This window comes from Salmo salar, chromosome ssa06, assembly GCF_905237065.1.
Source record: "Salmo salar chromosome ssa06, Ssal_v3.1, whole genome shotgun sequence".
Classification (NCBI taxonomy): Eukaryota; Metazoa; Chordata; class Actinopteri; order Salmoniformes; family Salmonidae; genus Salmo; species Salmo salar.
This window is the reverse complement of record NC_059447.1, coordinates 2,869,650-2,887,866: the sequence shown is the minus strand read 5'-3', so window position 1 is coordinate 2,887,866 and position 18,217 is coordinate 2,869,650. Positions and strand designations below refer to the sequence as shown.

The 18,217-nt window shown below is 39.7% G+C and overlaps 1 pseudogene; it reads right to left on the bottom strand.

Moving 5' to 3' along the window:
* Window positions 1-14,130: 14,130 nt before the first annotated feature.
* LOC123743357 (stonustoxin subunit beta-like) lies at window positions 14,131-15,064 on the bottom strand (annotated as a pseudogene).
* Window positions 15,065-18,217: the final 3,153 nt, after the last annotated feature.

The following is an 18,217-nucleotide window of genomic DNA, read 5'->3' as shown; positions in this document are numbered from 1 at the left end:
CCCCCCTCCTCTTTCTCCCCAGAGAGACTCATTTTACAGCACAAACCCCTAAACAGAAATCCAGCATGCTGGTTGTGGTTAACACAGTGACAAGTAATTATTGAATGTCAATTGTTCTAATTTATTCATTATTTCTTTGAGAAATAAAACATATAATTAACAGACATATCGAAACAGTCAGATGATTTAATGCATCACATGAGCATGTAGCTGTGACATTTCATCTCCATGGTAACTGTCAATAATAATAATAATAATAAGTCACTGTTAAAAAAATAATAATAATAATAATAAGTCACTGTTTGTTAAGGTAGTTATAGACAGTACAGCAACAACAATAATAATAATAATAATAAAATAAAAGGGAAATAATAATAATAATAATAATAATAAGTCACTGTTTGTTAAGGTATTATAGACAGTACAGCAAAATAATAATAATAATAAAAATAGACAGTACAGCAACAATAATAATTAATAATAATAATAATAAGTCACTGTTTGTTAAGGTAGTTATAGACAGTGCAGCAACACAAGGCCATGTCTCAAACATATTTGTATTCATTAAAAGTAGGCTATTTATTGTCTTTCAATCTGTAATTATCTGAACTTATCTGAGAATGTAGACAGAAGGGCTAAAACGGACATGATTGATCTGAGGGGGAAATCTTTGATCCATTCAGAAAGGTTTGCAACAAGTAAGATGTTTTAATTTATGTAAAGTAGACTAGGTTATAATGTATAGTAGCGGGTTGTTAGTGATATGCAGATCAAGGTCTATACCTCAGATATAGCCAACATATCATAGATGACCAGTCTAAACCTGTTCAGATCAACATAATGTTATAGTCCTACCAGTAGCAGGACAGAGAATGTACTGTATATAACCTACATATCATAGATGACCAGCCTAAACCTGTTCAGATCAACATAATGTTATAGTCCTACCAGTAGCAGGACAGAGAATGTACTGTATATAACCTACATATCATAGATGACCAGTCTAAACCTGTTCAGATCAACATAATGTTATAGTCCTACCAGTAGCAGGACAGAGAATGTACTGTATATAACCTACATATCATAGATGACCAGCCTAAACCTGTTCAGATCAACATAATGTTATAGTCCTACCAGTAGCAGGACAGAGAATGTACTGTATATAACCTACATATCATAGATGACCAGTCTAAACCTGTTCAGATCAACATAATGTTATAGTCCTACCAGTAGCAGGACAGAGAATGTACTGTATATAACCTACATATCATAGATGACCAGCCTAAACCTGTTCAGATCAACATAATGTTATAGTCCTACCAGTAGCAGGACAGAGAATGTACTGTATATAACCTACATATCATAGATGACCAGTCTAAACCTGTTCAGATCAACATAATGTTATAGTCCTACCAGTAGCAGGACAGAGAATGTACTGTATATAACCTACATATCATAGATGACCAGACTAAACCTGTTCAGATCAACATAATGTTATAGTCCTACCAGTAGCAGGACAGAGAATGTACTGTATATAACCTACATATCATAGATGACCAGCCTAAACCTGCTCAGATCAACATAATGTTATAGTCCTACCAGTAGCAGGACAGAGAATGTACTGTATATAACCTACATATCATAGATGACCAGACTAAACCTGTTCAGATCAACATAATGTTATAGTCCTACCAGTAGCAGGACAGAGAATGTACTGTATATAACCTACATATCATAGATGACCAGCCTAAACCTGCTCAGATCCATTCACATAAGCTATCAGTAGCAGGACTTATCCCCTTCAAATCAGTTTTCAGTCTAAATACCAGAGCATGTAGCCTAAGCCTGATATTTTCACAACATTTCCTATGGAGACCTTCTGGTCGGTCAGCATGATAAAGGATCATATGTCAAGCTTTGTCTGACCACAACATAACTGTATAATAGTTCTATGTAGCCTACAGTAGACTTACCAGGCTGCCCGTCTTCCCTTCAAATTAACACATTTATCCCACTTCTAATGTTGCTGACAAATGTTTGCGATAGTTTCAACAGCCGTTTTGAAACGGCGTAGGCTTCAAACACGCTTTTAATTTGCTATGAGGAAATCACATAACTTCAGTCACGGGATGTGGACGACCGGTTTTCTTGCAGAGGAAGTAGCCTCTATTACAAACTCCAAAAGCCTTTTTAAATGGCAAACACAATACAAGTTTGAAATTAACTGCATTGCAGCAACGTTGTCCTGCAACAGGATGATCAAATTAATATCCTACATGTACAGAGATTGTCCTCTATCTAAACCAAGGCAGTTTGAGTTATTAGCAATGAAGTTGCAACTGTCAGCTGCTTGTAAACCTATGTGATCGGATGTTAAAGACGCCCATCTAAACAGTTTCTTTCTCCATGCTGTGGCCCTCACTAACCTGACATCTGGCCAATAGAGACTAAAGTACTATGCACTCTATGCTGCACACTGCACCAAGCCATCTCTGTGGGGGAAGGTATTGGGAAGGTAGAAAGATAACAGTGAATGTGAGACATGGAGGAAGGTAGAAAGATAACAGTGAATATGAGATATGGATGAAGGTAGAAATATAACAGTGAATTTGAGACATGGATGAAGGTAGAAATATAACAGTGAATATGAGGCATGGAGGAAGGTATTAGGAAGGTAGAAAGATAACAGTGAATATGAGATATGGAGGAAGGTAGAAAGATAACAGTGAATATGAGGCATGGAGGAAGGTATTAGGAAGGTAGAAAGATAACAGTGGATATGAGACATGGAGGAAGGTAGAAAGATAACAGTGAATATGAGGCATGGAGGAAGGTATTAGGAAGGTAGAAAGATAACAGTGAATATGAGACATGGAGGAAGGTAGAAAGATAACAGTTAATATGAGACATGGAGGAAGGTAGAAGATAACAGTGAATATGAGACATGGGGGAAGGTAGAAAGCTAACAGTGAATATGAGACATGGAGGAAGGTAGAAGATAACAGTGAATATGAGAAGGGGAAGGTAGAAAGATAACAGTGAATGAGACATGGGGAAGGTAGAAAGATAACAGTGAATATGAGACATGGGGAAGGTAGAAAGATAACAGTGAATATGAGACATGGAGGAAGGTAGAAAGATAACAGTGAATATGAGACATGGGGGAAGGTAGAAAGATAACAGTGAATATGAGACATGGGGGAAGGTGGAAAGATAACAGTGAATATGAGACATGGAGGAAGGTATTGGGAAGAGGAAAGATAACAGTGAATATGAGACATGGAGGAAGGTAGAAAGATAACAGTGAATATGAGACATGGGGGAAGGTAGAAAGATAACAGTGAATATGAGACATGGGGAAGGTAGAAAGATAACAGTGAATATGAGACATGGATGAAGGTAGAAAGATAACAGTGAATTTGAGACATGGATGAAGGTAGAAAGATAACAGTGAATATGAGACATGGAGGAAGGTAGAAAGATAACAGTGAATATGAGACATGGAGGAAGGTAGAAAGATAACAGTGAATATGAGACATGGAGGGAAGGTAGAAAGATAACAGTGAATATGAGACATGGGGGAAGGTATTGGGAAGGCAGAAAGATAACAGTGAATATGAGACATGGAGGAAGGTAGAAAGATAACAGTGAATATGAGACTTGGAGGAAGGTAGAAAGATAACAGTGAATATGAGACATGGGGGAAGGTATTGGGAAGGCAGAAAGATAACAGTGAATATGAGACATGGAGGAAGGTAGAAAGATAACAGTGAATATGAGACATGGAGGAAGGTAGAAAGATAACAGTGAATATGAGACATGGGGGAAGGTATTGGGAAGGCAGAAAGATAACATTGAATATGAGCCATGGGGGAAGGTAGAAAGATAACAGTGAATATGAGACATGGGGGAAGGTAGAAAGATAACAGTGAATATGAGACATGGGGGAAGGTAGAAAGATAACAGTGAATATGAGACATGGGGGAAGGTAGAAGATAACAGTGAATATGAGACATGGAGGAAGGTAGAAAGATAACAGTGAATATGAGACATGGGGGAAGGTAGAAAGATAACAGTGAATATGAGACATGGGGGAAGGTAGAAAGATAACAGTGAATATGAGACATGGAGGAAGGTAGAAAGATAACAGTGAATATGAGACATGGAGGAAGGTAGAAATATAACAGTGAATATGAGACATGGAGGAAGGTAGAAAGATAACAGTGAATATGAGACATGGAGGAAGGTATTGGGAAGGTAGAAAGGTAACAGTGAATATGAGCCATGGGGGAAGGTAGAAAGATAACGGTGAATTTGAGACATGGGGGAAGGTAGAAAGATAACAGTGAATATGAGATATGGGGGAAGGTAGAAAGATAACAGTGAATATGAGACATGGAGGAAGGTAGAAAGATAACAGTGAATATGAGACATGGAGGAAGGTAGAAAGATAACTGTGAATATGAGACATGGGGGAAGGTAGAAAGATAACAGTGAATATGAGACATGGGGGAAGGTAGAACATAACAGTGAATATGAGACATGGAGGAAGGTGGAAAGATAACAGTGAATATGAGACATGGAGGAAGGTATTGGGAAGGTAGAAAGATAACAGTGAATGAGACATGGGGGAAGGTAGAAAGATAACAGTGAATGAGACATGGGGGAAGGTAGAAAGATAACAGTGAATATGAGACATGGAGGAAGGTAGAAAGATAACAGTGAATATGAGACATGGAGGAAGGTAGAAAGATAACAGTGAATATGAGACATGGGGGAAGGTAGAACATAACAGTGAATATGAGACATGGAGGAAGGTGGAAAGATAACAGTGAATATGAGACATGGAGGAAGGTATTGGGAAGACTGAAAGATAACAGTGAATATGAGACATGGGGGAAGGTAGAAAGATAACAGTGAATATGAGACATGGAGGAAGGTAGAAAGATAACAGTGAATATGAGATATGGATGAAGGTAGAAATATAACAGTGAATTTGAGACATGGATGAAGGTAGAAAGATAACAGTGAATATGAGACATGGAGGAAGGTAGAAAGATAACAGTGAATATGAGACATGGAGGAAGGTAGAAAGATAACAGTGAATATGAGACATGGGGGAAGATAGAAAGATAACAGTGAATATGAGACATGGGGGAAGGTATTGGGAGGTAGAAAGATAACAGTGAATATGAGACATGGAGGAAGGTAGAAAGATAACAGTGAATATGAGACATGGAGGAAGGTATTGGGAAGGCAGAAAGATAACAGTGAATATGAGACATGGAGGAAGGTAGAAAGATAACAGTGAATATGAGACATGGAGGAAGGTAGAAAGATAACAGTGAATATGAGACATGGGGGAAGGTATTGGGAAGGCAGAAAGATAACAGTGAATATGAGACATGGGGGAAGGTAGAAAGATAACAGTGAATATGAGACATGGAGGAAGGTAGAAAGATAACAGTGAATATGAGACATGGGGGAAGGTTATTGGGAAGGCAGAAAGATAACATTGAATATGAGACATGGGGGAAGGTAGAAAGATAACAGTGAATATGAGACATGGGGGAAGGTAGAAAGATAACAGTGAATATGAGACATGGGGGAAGGTAGAAAGATAACAGTGAATATGAGACATGGGGGAAGGTAGAAAGATAACAGTGAATATGAGACATGGAGGAAGGTAGAAAGATAACAGTGAATATGAGACATGGAGGAAGGTAGAAAGATAACAGTGAATATGAGACATGGGGGAAGGTAGAAAGATAACAGTGAATATGAGACATGGGGGAAGGTAGAAAGATAACAGTGAATATGAGACATGGGAGGAAGGTAGAAAGATAACAGTGAATATGAGACATGGAGGAAGGTAGAAAGATAACAGTGAATATGAGACATGGAGGAAGGTAGAAAGATAACAGTGAATATGAGACATGGAGGAAGGTATTGGGAAGGTAGAAAGGTAACAGTGAATATGAGCCATGGGGGAAGGTAGAAAGATAACGGTGAATTTGAGACATGGGGGAAGGTAGAAAGATAACAGTGAATATGAGATATGGGGGAAGGTAGAAAGATAACAGTGAATATGAGACATGGAGGAAGGTAGAAAGATAACAGTGAATATGAGACATGGAGGAAGGTAGAAAGATAACAGTGAATATGAGACATGGGGGAAGGTAGAAAGATAACAGTGAATATGAGACATGGAGGAAGGTAGAAAGATAACAGTGAATATGAGACATGGAGGAAGGTAGAAAGATAACAGTGAATATGAGACATGGAGGAAGGTAGAAAGATAACAGTGAATATGAGACATGGAGGAAGGTATTGGGAAGGTAGAAAGGTAACAGTGAATATGAGCCATGGGGGAAGGTAGAAAGATAACAGTGAATATGAGACATGGGGGAAGGTAGAAAGATAACAGTGAATATGAGACATGGGGGAAGGTAGAAAGATAACAGTGAATATGAGACATGGAGGAAGGTAGAAAGATAACAGTGAATATGAGACATGGGGGAAGGTAGAAAGATAACAGTGAATATGAGACATGGAGGAAGGTAGAAAGATAACAGTGAATATGAGACATGGGGGAAGGTAGAAAGATAACAGTGAATATGAGACATGGAGGAAGGTAGAAATATAACAGTGAATATGAGACATGGAGGAAGGTAGAAATATAACAGTGAATATGAGACATGGAGGAAGGTAGAAAGATAACAGTGAATATGAGACATGGAGGAAGGGAAGGTAGAAAGGTAACAGTGAATATGAGACATGGGGGAAGGTAGAAAGATAACAGTGAATATGAGACATGGGGGAAGGTAGAAAGATAACAGTGAATATGAGACATGGGGGAAGGTAGAAAGATAACAGTGAATATGAGACATGGAGGAAGGTAGAAAGATAACAGTGAATATGAGACATGGAGGAAGGTAGAAAGATAACAGTGAATATGAGACATGGGGAAGGTAGAAAGATAACAGTGAATATGAGACATGGAGGAAGGTGGAAAGATAACAGTGAATATGAGACATGGAGGAAGGTAGAAAGATAACAGTGAATATGAGACATGGGGGGAAGGTAGAAAGATAACAGTGAATATGAGACATGGAGGAAGGTAGAAAGATAACAGTGAATATGAGATATGGGGAAGGTAGAAAGATAACAGTGAATATGAGACATGGAGGAAGGTAGAAAGATAACAGTGAATATGAGACATGGAGGAAGGTAGAAAGATAACAGTGAATATGAGACATGGGGGGAAGGTAGAAAGATAACAGTGAATATGAGACATGGAGGGAAGGTAGAAAGATAACAGTGAATATGAGACATGGAGGAAGGTAGAAAGATAACAGTGAATATGAGACATGGAGGAAGGTAGAAAGATAACAGTGAATATGAGACATGGAGGAAGGTATTGGGAAGGCAGAAAGGTAACAGTGAATATGAGACATGGGGGAAGGTAGAAAGATAACAGTGAATATGAGACATGGGGGAAGGTAGAAAGATAACAGTGAATATGAGACATGGGGAAGGGGAAGGTAGAAAGATAACAGTGAATATGAGCCATGGGGGAAGGTAGAAAGATAACAGTGAATATGAGACATGGGGGAAGGTAGAAAGATAACAGTGAATATGAGACATGGGGGAAGGTAGAAAGATAACAGTGAATATGAGACATGGAGGAAGGTAGAAAGATAACAGTGAATATGAGACATGGGGGAAGGTAGAAAGATAACAGTGAATATGAGACATGGAGGAAGGTAGAAAGATAACAGTGAATATGAGACATGGGGGAAGGTAGAAAGATAACAGTGAATATGAGACATGGAGGAAGGTAGAAAGATAACAGTGAATATGAGACATGGAGGAAGGTAGAAAGATAACAGTGAATATGAGACATGGAGGAAGGTAGAAAGATAACAGTGAATATGAGACATGGAAGGATTGGGAAGGTAGAAAGGTAACAGTGAATATGAGCCATGGGGGAAGGTAGAAAGATAACAGTGAATATGAGACATGGGGAAGGTCAGAAAGATAACAGTGAATATGAGACATGGAGGGAAGGTAGAAAGATAACAGTGAATATGAGACATGGGGGAAGGTAGAAAGATAACTGAAGGGAAATAACAGTGAATATGAGACATGGAGGAAGGTAGAAAGATAACAGTGAATATGAGACATGGAGGAAGGTAGAAAGATAACAGTGAATATGAGACATGGGGGAAGGTAGAAAGATAACAGTGAATATGAGACATGGAGGAAGGTAGAAAGATAACAGTGAATATGAGACATGGGGGAAGGTAGAAAGATAACAGTGAATATGAGACATGGAGGAAGGTAGAAAGATAACAGTGAATATGAGATATGGGGGAAGGTAGAAAGATAACAGTGAATATGAGACATGGGGGAAGGTAGAAAGATAACAGTGAATATGAGACATGGGGGAAGGTAGAAAGATAACTGTGAATATGAGACATGGGGGAAGGTAGAAAGATAACAGTGAATATGAGACATGGAGGAAGGTAGAAAGATAACAGTGAATATGAGACATGGAGGAAGGTAGAAAGATAACAGTGAATATGAGACATGGAGGAAGGTAGAAAGATAACAGTGAATATGAGACATGGAGGAAGGTATTGGGAAGGTAGAAAGGTAACAGTGAATATGAGCCATGGGGGAAGGTAGAAAGATAACAGTGAATATGAGACATGGGGGAAGGTAGAAAGATAACAGTGAATATGAGACATGGGGGAAGGTAGAAAGATAACAGTGAATATGAGACATGGAGGAAGGTAGAAAGATAACAGTGAATATGAGACATGGGGGAAGGTAGAAAGATAACTGTGAATATGAGACATGGGGGAAGGTAGAAAGATAACAGTGAATATGAGACATGGAGGAAGGTAGAAAGATAACAGTGAATATGAGACATGGGGGAAGGTAGAAATATAACAGTGAATATGAGACATGGAGGAAGGTAGAAAGATAACAGTGAATATGAGACATGGAGGAAGGTAGAAATATAACAGTGAATATGAGACATGGAGGAAGGTAGAAAGATAACAGTGAATATGAGACATGGAGGAAGGTAGAAAGATAACAGTGAATATGAGACATGGAGGAAGGTAGAAAGATAACAGTGAATATGAGACATGGGGGAAGGTAGAAAGATAACAGTGAATATGAGACATGGGAGGAAGGTAGAAAGATAACAGTGAATATGAGACATGGGGGAAGGTAGAAAGATAACAGTGAATATGAGACATGGAGGAAGGTAGAAAGATAACAGTGAATATGAGACATGGGGGAAGGTAGAAAGATAACAGTGAATATGAGACATGGGGGAAGGTAGAAAGATAACAGTGAATATGAGACATGGGGAAGGTAGAAAGATAACAGTGAATATGAGACATGGGGGAAGGTAGAAAGATAACAGTGAATATGAGACATGGGGGAAGGTAGAAAGATAACAGTGAATATGAGACATGGAGGAAGGTAGAAAGATAACAGTGAATATGAGACATGGAGGAAGGTAGAAAGATAACAGTGAATATGAGACATGGGGGAAGGTAGAAAGATAACAGTGAATATGAGACATGGAGGAAGGTAGAAAGATAACAGTGAATATGAGACATGGAGGAAGGTAGAAAGATAACAGTGAATATGAGACATGGAGGAAGGTAGAAAGATAACAGTGAATATGAGACATGGAGGGTATTGGGAAGGTAGAAAGGTAACAGTGAATATGAGCCATGGGGGAAGGTAGAAAGATAACAGTGAATATGAGACATGGGGAAGGTAGAAAGATAACAGTGAATATGAGACATGGGGGAAGGTAGAAAGATAACAGTGAATATGAGACATGGGGGAAGGTAGAAAGATAACAGTGAATATGAGACATGGAGGAAGGTAGAAAGATAACAGTGAATATGAGACATGGGGGAAGGTAGAAAGATAACAGTGAATATGAGACATGGAGGAAGGTAGAAAGATAACAGTGAATATGAGACATGGGGGAAGGTAGAAAGATAACAGTGAATATGAGACATGGGGGAAGGTAGAAAGATAACAGTGAATGTGAGACATGGGGGAAGGTAGAAAGATAACAGTGAATATGAGACATGGGGGAAGGTAGAAAGATAACAGTGAATATGAGACATGGAGGAAGGTAGAAAGATAACAGTGAATATGAGACATGGGGGAAGGTAGAAAGATAACAGTGAATATGAGACATGGGGGAAGGTAGATAGATAACAGTGAATATGAGACATGGGGGAAGGTAGAAAGATAACAGTGAATATGAGACATGGGGGAAGGTAGAAAGATAACAGTGAATATGAGACATGGGGGAAGGTAGAAAGATAACAGTGAATATGAGACATGGGGGAAGGTAGATAGATAACAGTGAATATGAGACATGGGGGAAGGTAGATAGATAACAGTGAATATGAGACATGGGGGAAGGTAGATAGATAACAGTGAATATGAGACATGGGGGAAGGTAGATAGATAACAGTGAATATGAGACATGGGGGAAGGTAGATAGATAACAGTGAATATGAGACACGGGGGAAGGTAGATAGATAACAGTGAATATGAGACACGGGGAAGGTAGATAGATAACAGTGAATATGAGACATGGAGGAAGGTAGAAAGATAACAGTGAATATGACTGCATACATGTTTTCTTCTTCTTATAGTGTTCTTACAAAGTTAGTTTAGTTTACTTTAGTAAGTTCAGTTTAGTTACTACATGATTCCATATGTGTTATTTCATAGTTTTGATGTCTTCAGTGTTATTCTACAATGTAGAAAATAGTAAAAATAAATAAAAAAACTTAAATAAGTAGGTGTGTCCAAACTTTTGACTGGTACTGTATAACAGAAAAATACCAGCAGGAATGGTCTTACAGCTAGAGACACAATATTGTTAAGATACAGTTGAAGTCGGAAGTTTACATTAAAATCCAAAACATTTAAATGAGGCATCTGTCAAAAAAGTAACTTTAGAGCTTTAGTGAAAGGATGGAATGACTTAGTGTTACTGCCTTTTAGTGAAAGGATGGAATGACTTAGTGTTACTACCATTTAGTGAAAGGATGGAATGACTTAGTGTTACTACCATTTAGTGAAGGATGAAAGGATGGAATGACTTAGTGTTACTACCATTTAGTGAAAGGATGGAATGACTTAGTGTTACTACCATTTAGTGAAAGGATGGAATGACTTAGTGTTACTACCATTTAGTGAAAGGATGGAATGACTTAGTGTTACTACCATTTAGTGAAAGGATGGAATGACTTAGTGTTATTACCATTTAGTGAAAGGATGGAATGACTTTGTGTTACTACCATTTAGTGAAAGGATGGAATGACTTAGTGTTGCTACCATTTAGTGAAAGGATGGAAAGACTTAGTGTTACTACCATTTAGTGAAAGGATGGAATGACTTAGTGTTACTACCATTTAGTGAAAGGATGGAATGACTTAGTGTTACCACCATTTAGTGAAAGGATGGAATGACTTAGTGTTACTACCATTTAGTGAAATGATGGACTTACTTAGTGTTACTACCATTTAGTGAAAGGATGGAATGACTTCAGAGTGTTACTAACATCATATCAAACATAAAACATGTACAACGGATCATTTTAGTTTACTGAACAAAACAATAAACACAACATGCAACAATTTCAAAGATTTTACTGAGTTACAGTTCATATAAGGACATCAGTCATTTGAAATACATTCAGTAGGCCCTAATCTATGGATTTCACATGACTGGGAATACAGATATGCATCTGTTAGTCAGATACCTTAATAAAACAGTAGGAGTGTGGATCAGAAAACTAGTCAGTATCTGGTCTGACCACCATTTCCCTCATGCAGCCTGACACATCTGCTTCACATAGAGTTGATCAGGCTGTTGATTGTGGCCTGTGGAATGTTGTCCGACTCCTCTTCAATGGCTGTGCAAAGTTGCTGGATATTGGCGGGAACTGGAACATGCTGTCGTACACGTCTATCCAGAGCATCCCGAACATGCTCAATGGGTGACATGTCTGGTGAGTACTCAGGCCATGGAAGAACTGTTTTTTTCAGCTTCCAGGAATTGTGGACATCGGGTCGTGCATTATCATGCTGAAACATGAGGTGATGGGTGAGGATGAACGGCATGACAATGGGATCTCATCACAGTATCTCTGTGCATTCAAATAGACATCAATAAAATGCAATTGTGTTCATGGTCTGTGGCTTATGCCCAACCATAACATAACCTCACCACCACCATGGGGCTGTTCACAATGTTGAACCATAACCTCACCTCCACCATGGGGCTGTTCACAATGTCCATACCATAACCTCACCACCACCATGGGGCTGTTCACAATGTTGAACCATAACCTCACCTCCACCATGGGGCTGTTCACAATGTCCATACCGTAACCTCACCACCACCATGGGGCTGTTCACAATGTTGAACCATAACCCCACCTCCACCATGGGGCTCTCTGTTCACAACGTTGAACCATAACCCCACCTCCACCATGGGGCTGTTCACAATGTTGAACCATAACCTCACCTCCACCATGGGGCTGTTCACAATGTTGAACCATAACCTCACCTCCACCATGGGGCTGTTCACAATGTTGAACCATAACCTCACCACCACCATGGGGCTGTTCACAATGTTGAACCATAACCTCACCTCCACCATGGGGCTGTTCACAATGTTGAACCATAACCTCACCTCCACAATGGGGCTGTTCACAATGTTGAACCATAACCTCACCTCCACCATGGGGCTGTTCACAATGTTGAACCATAACCTCACCTCCACCATGGTGCTGTTCACAATGTTGAACCATAACCTCACCTCCACCATGGGGCTGTTCACAATGTTGAACCATTACCTCACCTCCACCATGGGGCTCTCTGTTCACAACGTTGAACCATAACCCCACCTCCACCATGGGGCTGTTCACAATGTTGAACCATAACCTCACCTCCACCATGGGGCTCTCTGTTCACAATGTTGACATCAGCAAACCGCTCACCCACATGACGCCATACAATTAGTGGTCTGAGGTTTTTTATATGACAAAACTACACATTTTATAGAGACCTTTGTAATGATCATGCTGTAATCAGCTTTTGATATGCCACACCTGTCAGGTGGATGGATTATTTGGCAAAGAGAAATGCTCACTGTGTGTGTTGTGTGTGTTTTTTGTGTGTGTTGTGTATATTTATGAATTCAGAGAGAATAACATAGTTCAACAGCACAGTGTAGACAGTCTGAATTCAGAAGCATTGGGTGATCAGCACATATCTTTATATCTTTATCTGTTCTTGGGCAGGACTCTCACTTCCCTATTTATCTATACAAGGACACAGGAGACAGCTGGTTTGCAACACAGGATTATACTCCCCAAAACAGGACATTATAACAGGACCGTTTCACAAGGTTAGTGACATACTCAGTTATGTGGAAAAATACAATTAACATGTTCCATTGAAGTGTGTGTGTTTGGGCCATTTATATTTTAGTTCTGTGGATTTACAGGAATAAACTGGTGTGTGTGTGAGTCAAGAGTGTGAGTGTGTGTGTCCAGTGTGTGTGTGTCCAGTGTGTGTGTGAATGTGTTTCCAGTGTGTGTGTGTGTGTGTGTGAGTGAGTGAGTGTCCAGTGTTTGTCCAGTGTGTGTGTTTGTGAGTGTGTGTCCAGTGTGTGTATGTGTGCGTGTTTGTCCAGTGTGTGTGTCTGTTTGTCCGTGTGTGTGTGTGTGTGTCTGTCCAGTGTTTGTATCGGTGTGTGTGTGTGTGTGTGTCCAGTGTGTGTGTGTCGTGTGTGTGTGCGTGTGTGTGTGTGTGTGTGTGTGTGTGTGTGATTGAGTGTGTGAGTGTTTAGTGTGTGGGTGTACGTGTGTGTGCGCGATTGATTCCAATGTGTGTGTCCAGTGTGTGTGTGTGGGTGTCCAGTGTGTGTGTGTCCAGTGTGTGTGTGTGTGTACTGCGTGATTGTGTGTGAGTGTGTGTGTGTGACTGAGTGTGTGTGTGTCCACTGCGAGTGTGTGTGTGTGTCCTGTGTGTCCTGTGTGTGTGTGTGTGTGTGTGTGTCAGTGTGTGCATGTCTCCAGTGTTTGTGTGTGTTTATCCATTTGGTGTGTGTGTCCAGCGTTTGTCCAGTGTGTGAGCGTATCACAGCACATATCTTTATATCTTGATCTGTTCTTGGGCAGGACTCTCACTTCCCTGTTTATCTATACAAGGACCCAGGAAACAGCTGGTTTGCAACACAGGATTATACTCCCCAAAACAGGACATTATAACAGGACAGTTTCACAAGGTTAGTCACATACTCAGTTATGTGGACACATACAATTAACATGTTCCATTGAAGTGTGTGTGTGTGTGTGAGTCAAGAGTGTGTGTGTGTGAGTGTGTGTCCAGTGTATGTGTGAGTGTGTTTCCAGTGTGTGTGTGTGTGTGTGTGTGTCCATGTATTTAAATGTCATATTGTGATCAAACATAAAACATTAGAGAGAAACATCATGTTGTGTTTGACACAGGGACACTGAGGACTTTGTAAAAAGCCTAAACCCTGGATAGAGGGGCTCAGTGAACGTGGAGGTGAATGTGTGCAGGTGGGTCAGTGTGTCAGAGGAGGCTCTATAGTAGGACAGAGTGCCGGCTGGCCAATCCAGATACACTCTTACTCAGTGGGAGCTGGTAGTGGGATTATTATTGTGCCAGGCAGTGTAACTGTTGTCAGAGCAGTCCAGACTCCAGGACTCCTTATTCCCACCAATCTTACATTTATTACCCCCTCCTCTCCTGTTGATTCCTTTATATGTCACTCCTATAACAGCCTCTCCCCCACTCCACTCTGCCTCCCAGTAACAGCGCCCAGTCAGACCCTCTCTACACAGCACCTGTTTACAGTCCTCAAATCTCTCTGGGTGATCAGGATACGGCTGCTTCTCTCTCCTCCATGTCACCTTTCTGTTCTCCTCAGACAGAGAGAGGTGTTTGTTTACTGTGTTTGGGTCCAGTGTGAGATCACAGACATCTGATGGTTGAAACCAGACACAATATTAGAAATCATCATCATTCACATCAGAATGTTAACTCACTTTTCACTAATTCATTTAATGTAGATCTTTCTAGGTATCAAAAGGAGAAGTTAAGGTAACTTGAGACTTGTTGAATGATCATATGTTATACTGTATGGTAATATAAAACACACTTATTCCCATTACTTACACACGCACGCACACACACACACACACACACACACGCACACACACACCTTAAGCATCATGAACATACACACATTTGTTATGTAACACGAACACACCACACACATTGTCAAAGCAACTCATTGTAAACGTTGGTGTCCCTGATTTCTGCTTCTGTAGAACTACAGCTGATATTTAATATGACCAAGTCAGTAATGATGGTGGTCTTTGACTTAACTTGAATTAAGACTTATTCTTAGTCATATTCTTCGCAGCAGTTAACACTCACATTTTCTAAGTTCAGGTTTCATTCTGCTCTCTCCACCATGTTCCACACTGTAGCGGTAAGCAGAAGAACAGACAGTCATTGAGGGACACACAAACTCTCTCACACACACACACACACACACACACACACACACACACACACACACAGAGTCAGCACATAACTTTGTGCAAGTGGTGATAAGAATGTTTGTCTTAACTAGCCTGATAAGTCAAACATGTCTGAAATGAACATTGACATAAACCCTCTAAATGCTTGAGTTTCTCCAGTCTCCATATTGGAGCAAATACTAAACTTTTGAGTAAATTAATTTGTCCAAATAACTTGGACTTCTTCAAATGGGAGAACTAGATACATAAAGTGCTTTCATATCTAAACGGTAAAACAGATATGTATGAATACCCTCAAATAAAAGGTGACATTCTGTACTGTCACCTAATATGAAACATTCTATCTCAAATCCAAAATGCTGGAGCATAGCACCAAATTTAAAACTGTAAGCTTCACTGTCCAAACACATATGGTGTGGACTATGTGTGTCTGGTAAACACATGTGGATCTGGTGAACAGTTATCACTTGTTGACCAACTACAGGAATACTGACCTCAGAGTCTCCAGTTTACAGTGGGGATTCCCCAGTCCAGCAGAGAGCAGCTTCACTCCCTGAATCCTTCAGGTCATTGTTACTCAGATCCAGCTCTCTCAGGTGTGATGGGTTTGACCTCAGAGCTGAGACCAGAGAAGCACAGCCTTCGTCTGTGACTAGGCAGCCTGACAGCCTGACAAAGAGATCATCATGACTTCACAAACACACTGTTCATTTAACGAGTAGTGTAGAAGGACAATGGCAGATGCATTCGGTTTATTCTCTCAAACAACATATAGATTAATCTGCTTGAATGTCCTTGAGTGGCCCAGCCAGAGCCCGATTCAAAATCTCTGGAGAGACCTGAAAATAACTGTGCAGCGATGCTCCCCATCCAACCTTACAGTCCTTGAGATGATCTGCAGAGAATAATAGAAAACTCCCCAAATACAGGTGTGCCAAGCTTGTAGCTTGTAATCGCTGCCAAAGGTGCTTCAACAAGTACTGAGTAAAGGGTCTGAGTACTTATGTAAATGCAAAATGTCTGTATTTTATTTTGAATAAATTTGCTAAAATAAAAAAAAATAAACGTTTTTGCTACTTCATTATAGGGCATTGTGTGTAGATTGATAAGGGGAAAAAAACGTTTTAATCCATTTTAGAATAAGGCTGTAACCTAATGTAACAAAATGTGGAAATAGTCAATATACTTTCTGACTGCACTGTAGACAGATGTGTGCCTTTCCAAACCAATCATTGAATTTACCAAACTCCTGTCGGATTTATCTATAGTTATGCACATGCACAAAAGGGATTTATTTACAATTATAAACTGGGTCCGAGCATGGCATGCTGGTTGGCAGAAAGCCTCGAACCCTGAATGCTGATTGGCTGAAAGCCATTGTGTAAATCAACGTATACCATGGGTATTACAAAATTAATATTACGTTGGTAACCAGTTTATAATAGCATTAATGCATCCCAGGGGTTTGTGGTATATGGCCAATATACCATGGTTAACGGCTGTATCCAGGAACTCTGCGTTGCGTCGTGCATAAGAACAGCCCTTAGCTGTGGTATATTGGTCATATACCATACTCCCTTGTACCTTATTGCTTAAACATAGCAGTCAAATTCGTTAAATCGACATCCATTGATGGAAAATTATGTGGAGAGTAAATTGTATCATCTCAAGTGACATATTCAAATGTATTTATTACCTCATGTTAGGCTGGACAATATATAAAATTAACCAACAAATATTGGATATTTTGCAATTTGGAGTAATTACTACTTCAGTAAGGATAAACACTTTATTCAGTGACCTTTGAAACTGATGGTCAGATCAACACATGGCTTCTAAAAAAATGTATTGCAATTGAAAAATAATTCCAATAGATGGCAGCATAAGACTACAAATGAAATCTCAGAAGCTCTGTTTTCTCCCTGATTACATCGATCTCTCTCCCTCTCCACAAGGATGGACTGAAACATAATTTTAACAGATTCCTGTGAAGTAATATAATGATGATTCATGTTTATTATTACCTGTTTTGAAATGATACTTCAATACTACAATGATTATCAATAAGCCTGAACATTAATTCAGTCACCTCTGGTCGAGAAAATGTAGTTTCCTTTTACATTAATTCATCAACCAACATTGAGCCGAATTACCTTCTCGCACAAGTAGCCAACTCAACAAGCCCTGCCAAAAAGCTTATGCCATCAGCAGCTAAAAAGCTTGTGCCGTCATTCTGCCTTCTTGTGCAAGCAAGGGGCATGTTGAGGTAAATTCGTTTCATTGGTGTGCTGGACGATGCACTCTTTCGTCTTTTATTTCGTATTTTTTATTTTCATATCAGATATTAAGATTAATATATAATGAATGTATAGTAGGGTTGAGGTTGCCTGACTAGTGATTATTTCACCAGGGTTTCAATATCTGCTATAGTTATTATTTGTTCACTCTCCCAAAAGCAACACAGGCTCGTCGGATTGTGCAGGATTACGGACTACTAAGGGAAACCCAGTCACGAGCTGCCCAGTGATGCAAGCCTACCAGAGGAGCTAAATATAATTTATGCTCGCTTCGAGG